The sequence below is a fragment of the Malaclemys terrapin genome, chromosome 8, assembly GCF_027887155.1.
Source record: "Malaclemys terrapin pileata isolate rMalTer1 chromosome 8, rMalTer1.hap1, whole genome shotgun sequence".
Taxonomy (NCBI): domain Eukaryota; kingdom Metazoa; phylum Chordata; order Testudines; family Emydidae; genus Malaclemys; species Malaclemys terrapin.
This window is the reverse complement of record NC_071512.1, coordinates 62,896,850-62,905,644: the sequence shown is the minus strand read 5'-3', so window position 1 is coordinate 62,905,644 and position 8,795 is coordinate 62,896,850.

Below are 8,795 nucleotides of genomic sequence, written 5' to 3'. Positions count from 1 at the left end.
TATAAGATGCTATACTGTTAACAGCAGTTAATTAAAAAAGGGCAGATAGATGGTCAAAAAGGAATTTTCTGAGTTGAACAGTTAGTCACAATGCAGTCTTTGGGATAAGACACTGAACTGGGACTCACCCTTGCTTTATTTTTGGCTGTGCCACTTAAGTGTGTGACATGGGGCAATCACTTCACCTCTCAACTCATCTGTAAAACAGGGACAGTTGTATTTGGTTTCCTCTGTAAGGTGCTTTGAGATCTTTGGGTAACAAGCACTATGTAACAGCTAATTAGAGTAAATCTACTGTATTTCTGCCATGCTTAATTCCTTTCCCTTTCAGTTCTTCATTTGTCAACCCACTTCCCCCTCAACTGTATGGTTCTGAACATTTCCCTGCTGCAGCGTGATAGACTCATCCCAGCATCTTATACACCAGCAGTTACATTGCAGCAGTGTAATAGGCACAGCTTGAGATACTCTTAAAGCTTCATCTTAGTATAAGACTGCACAGCTGTTGCAGGAAAGACAGCATTTTTTTTTAAAACCTCCCTTGGTTACTACTATCATGCATATCTGCCTTGTTACGTAGATAGTCTTATATTTGCTAGCTATCTTAAAGCTTGGTGCTAAATTGGCATGTGAGGGAGGAGCAGTTAATCATAAAGGATGCCTTTATAAAAAAGTTAAAAAAAAAAAATTAGGTGTGTCAAGTTTAGTTTTCCTTGGCTTTGTTGTAAAACAGTATTGATGCTCTGACCCCCACAAGCTTTCCCTACCACTTTAGGAGGCCTTTAATTGAAGGCAATGTCAGATTTTTAACCAAAACATCCTTTTTTCTCTGTCAATTAAGCACTGGAATTAAATAAGGTTTAGCAAAAGTTCTTAACAGACACAAAATCCCTTCCCCTCTTAAATGCTCCACTTCCAGTTTCAATCTTGTGTTTCATATGTTCTTCACTCATCATGCATTCTACAAGGATGGACCCACCCTGAATTACTAAAGCCAAACTAAATCAAGCAAAATTTTGGTGACAAAATCCTGCCTTTATATATCATAAAAAGAACCCAAGCCCATTTTATTATTCTTTGAAGATCATGATTAAGGTTGTTTGTGGGAAGGGGGAAAAGTACGTACCTTAAATGTGTATTTCCATTTTTAAAAAACAACTTTGCAGTGTTTTTTAAATCAAAAATTTTATATTCAAGTTTTTCCTCTCTCCCGGTTTCTTATGGTGTTTTATCTCCGCCTTACCTATATGTTTAGTTAAGCTCTGAAAATCAAAAGGAGGCACGTAGCCACATACAACTTACTAAACCCTGTACCTAAGATGTACCTCACAAAGCCGGCATTATTTCATTTGCATCAATTCTCCAATCCTCCACAGAGCTTCTAGTGCTGCTAAGGCTTCTCCTGAGCTCTCCAACTGCATGTGCAATGGGTAGGTTCTTGCAGCTGTCTGAGCAGGAACATCACCCCTGACCAGTCTTATGTTCTCTTTGAATTTGAAGAGCAACTAGCAAAAGACTCAAACTATCATCATCTTTTTTAAGTGCATCAGAAGCAGGAAGCCTGCCAAATAATAAGTGGGACCACTGGACAATCAAAGTGCTAAAGCAGCACTCAAGAAAGAAAAGGCCATTGTGGAGAAGCTAAATAAATTTTTTGCATTGGTCTTCACTGCCCAAGATGGGAAGGAGACTTCCCACACCTGAGTCATGTCATTCTTTTTAAGTGACAAATCTGAGGAACTGTCCTATATTGAGGTGTCAATGGATGAGGTTTTGGAACAAATTGATAAACAGTAATAAGTCACCAAGATCGGATGATATTCACTGAAGAGTTCTGAAGGAACTCAAATATGAAATTGCAGAACCACTAATTGTGGTATGTAAGCCATCACTTAAATCAGCTTCCATACCAGATGACTGGAAGAGAGCTAATATGATGCCAATTAAAAAGGCTCCAGAGGCAATCCTGGCAATTACAGGCCAGTAAGCCAGTTTCAGTACCAGGCAAATTCATTGGATCTGTAGAATTAGTAAAGAACAAAATTACCGGACACATGGATGAACATGATTTTTGGGGAAGAGTCAGCATGGCTTTTATAAAGGGAAATCATGCCTCACCAATCTATTAGAATTCTTTGAAGGGATGGGGTCAACAAACATGTGGACAAGGGGGTTCCAGTGGATATAGCGTACTTTGCTAGAGGCTTTCTGAAAAACTGTCCTTCAACAAAGGCTCTTACGTATACTAAGCAGTCATGGGATAAGAGGGAAGATCCTCATGGATCAGTAACTTATTAAGAAATGAAACAAAGGATAGGAATAAATGATCAGTTTTCAGAATGGAGACAGATAAATAAGTGTCCCCCAGGGATCTATACTGGGACCAGTGCTGTTCAACATGTTCATAAATGATCTGGAAAAAGGGATAAAGGTGGCAAAGTTTGCAGATGATACAAAATTGCTCAAGATAGTTAAGTCCAAAGCAGATTGCAAGTGTTACACGGGGATTTCATAACACTGGCTGACTGGGGAACAAAATGGGAGATGAAATTTAGTTTTGATAAATGCAAAATAATGCATATTAGAAAACAATCCCTATTCATTACACATTCAAAATAATGGGGTCTAAATTAGCTGTTATCCCTCAAGAAAGGTCTTGGACTCATTGTAGATAGCTCAATAGGCAGTGGTAAAAGAGCTAATAGAGTATTAGGAACCATTAGGAAAGGGACAGATAAGACAATAAATATCATAATGCCTCTATAAAAATCCATGGTACGCCCAAACCTTGAATACTGCGTGCCATTTTGGTCGTCCCATATCTAAAAAGGTATATTGGAAATGGACAAGGTATAGAGAAGGGCAACAAAAATTATTAAGGGTCTGGAAGAGCTTCCATATGAGGAAAGATTAAAAGGACTAGGACTGTTCATCTTGGAAAAGAGATGACGGAGTGGGGATATGATAGAGGTCTATAAAATCATGAATGGTGTGGAGAAAGTGAATAAGGAAGTGTTATTTATCCCTTCACATAACCCAAGAACTGGGTGTCACACAATGAAATTAATAGGCAGCAGATTTAAAACAAAAAGGGAAGTACTTCTTCGTGCAACACGTAGTGAACCTGTGGAACTTATTGCCAGGAGATGTTGTGAAGCTGCAAACTATACCTGGATTCAAAACAGACTAAGATAAGTTCATGAAGGATAGGTCCATCAATGGCTATTAGCAGGGCTGCCCGGGGGGGGGGGGCAAGTGGGGCAATTTGCCCCAGGCCTTGGGCCCCCACAAGAGTTTTTTGGGGCCCCTGGAGCAGGGTCCTTCACTCACTCTGGGGGTCCCAGAAAACTCTTGTGGGGCCCGGGTCCCCAGAGCTGCTTCTGTTTTGGGCCTTCGGTGGCAATTCGGCGGCGGGGGGTCCTTCTGCTCCGAGACCCGCCGCTGAAGTGCCCTGAAGACCCGTGGCGGGGGGTCCTTCCGCCCCGGGACCCACCGCCAAAGTGCCCTGAAGACCCACGGCAGGGGGTCCTTCCGCCCTGGGACCCGTCGCCGAAGTGCCCTGAAGACCTGTGGCGGAGGGTCCTTCCACCCCGGGACCTACCGCCAAAGCACCGGGTCTTCAGCAGCAGGGGGTCCTTCCACCCTGGGACCCACTGCCGAAGCGCCGGGTCTTTGGCAGCAATTCAGCAGCGGGGCCCCCCACCCCCGCCAAAGACCCCAGGCCCCCTGAATCCTCTGGGCGGCCCTGACTATTAGCCAAGATACTGAGTGATGCAATCCCATGCTCTGGGTGTCCCTAAGTATCTAACTGCCAGATGCTGGGATTGAATGATGGAATGGATCACTTGATGATTGCCCTGTTCATTCCCTTTGAGACATCTGGCATTGGCCACTGTCAGGATACTGGGATAGACAGACCATTGGTTTGACTCTTTATGACTATTCTTGTGTTCTTATGTAGAGGGGCTAGTGCACAACCCTGGTGGTCCTACCCCTTGTGGCTCCCCTTCCTTCTCCTCAGACCCAGATAGACCCTTACTTCCCATGTGGGAGGTAGGTATCATTAACTGGCACCTCTCCCTTCCTTGGGCTTGGGAATAGAACGGATAAGAAGTTTACTTATGAAACAGTTCTAACGGAACTAATCCAAGCTAATGTGGAACAAGGGTGTTCACATGTAGAATTTATCAGGAATAGCTATTTTGGAATAACTACCCATGTTGACTAGCCTTTATTCTAGAAGAAGTGTCCACATGAGGAACTATTCCAGAATGGCTATTGAAGAATAGCTATTCCAGGCAAATTCCCCATATAGACAAGCCCTAAATAATTTCACTCAGAACTAGTGAAAAGTGCCACTCCTTGTCAACACCAGTAGATTGAAACGAATTTGGAGTTTGTAGGCTAACTTGTTGGGTTTATCTGGGGCACTTTCAAAAAAATTGAAATCTTTAAATCCCATCTCAAAGGTCATGACTGATTAACTTGAATTTTCATCCATCTGCTTCAGAAATTTAGAACAGATATGCTTTGACTGATGTTGAGATCAAAAGCGGGTTATTTGCTTAAGTATGGGGAGACTACTGTCAATGGAAGCTTGGCAGTGGCTTCCAATGAAGGATTTCAAAGGGCTGTATAAACACTAAGTGATATAGCCTCACAATACCTCTAGATGGCAGTCAAGTTATTAACTCTGTTTTAGAAAACTTAAGGGGTGACAAAGCATTGTACTTCATGCTGGAAGCATGTAATTATTAAGCAAGTTATATAATATTCTGTATTGCACATTTCACACATCAACCAAAAAGATGGGAGGCAGGTGTTTTTATGGGTATTGAATTAATGTGTGGTGTATGCCTCAACTGAATTTTCATATTTCCAAATGCTCTGATTTCTTTAAAGTTTAACCTTAATAGTGAAGTGCCTGGTTTGTAAATGTGTTAAAATAAATAAAAAATGACAACATTCTTGTCAGAAATGTTACCCTAAATCACTGATATGAAGTTCCCCTTAAAATTTGTGTCTCAGAAGAAGTGAACAGTTGTTCACATTGTTCATGTAGGATGTTGTTCATGTTGACGGGATGTGTCAAACTGGATACATCATAGTGGTCCAGATTTTAAATGTTTTCCTAGAGACCATTCTTCAAAAGAAGCTAATCTGGGGGCTGTTAAAGAGGGTTGTGTGCACATTCTGTTCAATTTCAGGTTATTTTAATATGATTATCTTCTAGACATTTGGGGGCTCAGATAACCCTCAAGAAATGTGGTTGCTTATTCAAATCTATGGAGGGCTCTCCACAAAGGTCTTCCATCTGCAACCAACTTCCCCTAATAGGCTACACCTATCTGTAATTGTCTTCCAGGACCAGGAGACAAGTTCCAATGAATTGCTACCACTCTCAAGAAACCTTACAAGAATAGGAAAGGCCTGTTTTCTGTCCAAACACTGCAATTTCCTGTGTTTACAGGAGATAGGTGGGCTGCTAACTTCATTGCTACTTCTCTTTGAGTTAAAGGAGATTTGGGTTTTGCCTTCCTCCCTCATTTTTCTGTGTCCTCCTCCTCCATTATCCTGGCCACAAGATGTAAATCCAAGGCCTTGAGAAAATGGAATATACATTTTTGTGAAATTAGAGGGCATGTGTGCTGGGCAAGTTATTGATACCTCTCTCTCTCTCCAGTCTGTATTACAGAGGATCTGTTTTTCCAGCCCGGTCTGAGCAAACAACTACACACCATTTTCCAAATAAAAATCAAGATTACTGTTTCAGGATGTAGGCAGATTTTTGCTCACACCAAAATGCACAGCCATAAATTTAATATGAATTTGCCACCATATGAAAATAAATAACCAAACAATATAGTCTGCTATGCATAGACTTTATTTAGTAATAATATCAAATTCTACAGTCATAATGCAGTTTACTAGCAATATTTCACTTGCAAGTAAATGTCTACAAATAATAATTTCAGTATAATGTGCATCCAAGGCCAGGATATTGGTAACATCAAGACCCTGCAGTATTTGAGAAATGTTTTTAATATGCAAACAGGAAAGCATATCCCTTTCTTCCTCAAAACGGATCATTACACTGTTAAAGGTGCACTATTCACAATAAAAAAGGCTTAAGGCTGATGAATTTATAGTCGTCACTATTTGTATTAAAAAGTGGTGCCCAGAGGTTTAATTTAGGATTGTGGCCCCACACTGTACTGTACAAATTCACAGTAGGAGACGGTTCCTGCCCAAAGAGATGTAGCATCAAATTTCTCTTCAGAGCAGAGAATATGATTAGAAAGAGACCCTGTGTAATTTAAGATCTGCATACTTATTCTCACAATACACTTAATCAGCCTGAACTTTTTAGGTTGCAATAATTTTTCAGTTTAAATAATACTCCCTTCTCCACAGTTTCTGGAAAGGCATAGTGCATCTTTAACATATATAAAGAGTTAATAACACACTGACCCCGGATATGTATTTTTATTATTATTATTATTGCAAAGTTTACTATATTTTGCTAAGTTCTTCACTGCCCTGTTAAGTTTTGATTTACAAGGACATATCCATCAAATTAAACACACACAAATGTATACCTCTCTCACTAAATTTTATACTAAATAAAAATTATTTTGCACAAATGCTGAAAGATTTTTCTTCTTTTTTTTCCTCTACGTAGATTACTTAGGTCTGTTAATTAAAAACAAGACCTCAGATGAAGACTGGTAAATCTTCCCACAGTGTAAAAAAAATAATAGCATGCAAAGGCATTTTCTCAAGACCTTACTTTTCATTTTGTTACCTGTAAATTTTTTTTAAATCTTCTTAAAATATTAACCCTTTGAGTTCTATGCTCTAGAAATCTGAGGGAATTGTTAAGGCAAAATTCTATTAATAGTTCAGGAAACATGCTGTGTGCCTATAGATACTAATGAGTGCCAAAGATGAATGTGTTAAGGTACTCAAATGGTTAATTTTGTCATTATTTACCAAATTAAGGCTCTTCCTTCCAAAGATCTTTTCTCAAATGAATTTAGTTTTATTTTATAGAAAGTAGCACAAAGCCATATATATATATATATATATATTTTAAAGTGAGGTTTCTACTCTAAAACATGACTTTAAATCCTGCATTATGGGGGAGGGGTGTTCCATGTTTATTGTTTATCAATGACTTCAGATCAAAACTGTACAGCTTACAATTACACATTGTTTTTCTAATTGCTAGCCTGCAAATTCAATTTGGGAGCTGAGAATTAAACACATACATCACCAATAATAAACATTCTGCAATAGAAACTCAGTTATGTTGATCATGATGCTTGAATCAAACAGAATCAAGGTTTCTCACCCAGATCAAACTCTGCATTGCTAAAATGAGTAATCAACTGGGGGAGGAGGGAGAAACACTGTAAATCAGTTAAGTATGCCTATAGAAATTTGAAACACTCCAGATGCAGAACTTCTGCATAAGAAAGTGACTTTTAAAAACAATTATTTCAGTATCGTACTTTAAATGAGAGTGTAGTAGAATAGTCATTTTGTTACCTGTTGAGCTCAACTATTAAGAAGCTGGTAACATTTATTAGTTGGTACCATTTATTATTATTTCTATTCATTATTTGTCAAAGAAGTATTTTTACATGTTCTTACCTTTAAGTGTTACCATATGTTTATTTATTTAAACTTAAATTAAAAATGCAGAAATATCTGAAGGAAAAATGTCACAATATTAGAAACTATAAACCCACATGTAACACATATATATTTACAGGCATCATACCTCCTGCTGAAATTTGTTAAACTTAACCTCAATTTTAGGTATGACAAGCAGCACATATACCATCTTACTGACTTACCTTTTTCCCAGATCCCTCACTCAGACAATACTGTCAGTATTGCTGTATGCTATGCTATCTTATGGTATGGGAATAACTTCTACCTGTTACAAGAATAAGTCTGTTCAAACAATGTATTTACTGTACATATGTCTCTATGAAACCTTTGAAAATACCTAGCATAAATCTGTAAAAATGCTGAAATATTGTCAAATCAATTTAAAACACACTGTACATAAATTAAATCAATCTCCTTTCTGAAATTTCTGCCTACATTCTGGACACAAGAAAACTGCATTAACCAATGTTGCAAAGCTGCCTATCCAGAATATTAATTTAATAGTCCCCTTTATTATGGAAATAATATAAACTCGATATAATTTAAAAAGAATAGAGAGCATGATCACTATACAAACTATAGAAATAGAGTCTTTAAAATTGCACAAACTAATTTAAAATGATAATTTTCCAAAAATAAAGTCTATTAAAATCATCATACAGGTAGGTGTTGGATTATCTTTGAGAAATAGTTTCCAAAAAGAAAAAATAAGAAAAAAAAACGGTTACTAACTTTCCATAACTGTTGTTTTTAGAAATGTGTTACTCATGTACATTTCAATGTAGGTGTGCACATGCTGCATGCACCATCGCCGGAAAGTTTTTCCCTCAGTGGTATCCTTCAGGTAGGCTATGGTGCCCCCTGGAGTCGCACCCTGATGGTGCAGTATATAGCACCCTGCAGACCCCTAATTTCCTTCTTGCCGGATAACTCCAATAGAGGGGTTAGGAGGGCATATTTTGGAATGGACATGAGCAACACATCTCAAAGAACAGTTATGGAAGGTTAATAACTGTTTTTTCTTCTTCAAGTGCTTGCTCATGTCCCTTCCAATTTAGTATCAGAGGGGTAGCCGTGTTAGTCTGGATCTGTAAAAAGCAACAAAGTGTCCTGTG